The following is a 251-nucleotide window of genomic DNA, read 5'->3' as shown; positions in this document are numbered from 1 at the left end:
CATCTCTTCCCCATGGCACCCTTAGAAGGCTCCAGCCCCTATAGAACTTTCACTTCCACCCACTCAAATGGCAGAGCTTTTAAGGCCCAGAAAGGACTGTTTTGATCCTCTAGTCTGACCACACAGAGCACAGAATGCTATCTAGTGAGCCCCACAGCAAGCAGCACACTAGCAGGCCCAAGAACTTGGGTATCAACTAAAGCAGTATTTTTAGGAAGGCATCCTACTTCCATTTCAAATCAACCAGTGAT

Source organism: Alligator sinensis, unplaced genomic scaffold (assembly GCF_000455745.1).
Source record: "Alligator sinensis unplaced genomic scaffold, ASM45574v1 scaffold48_1, whole genome shotgun sequence".
NCBI lineage: Eukaryota > Metazoa > Chordata > Crocodylia > Alligatoridae > Alligator > Alligator sinensis.
This window is presented reverse-complemented; position numbering follows the sequence as displayed.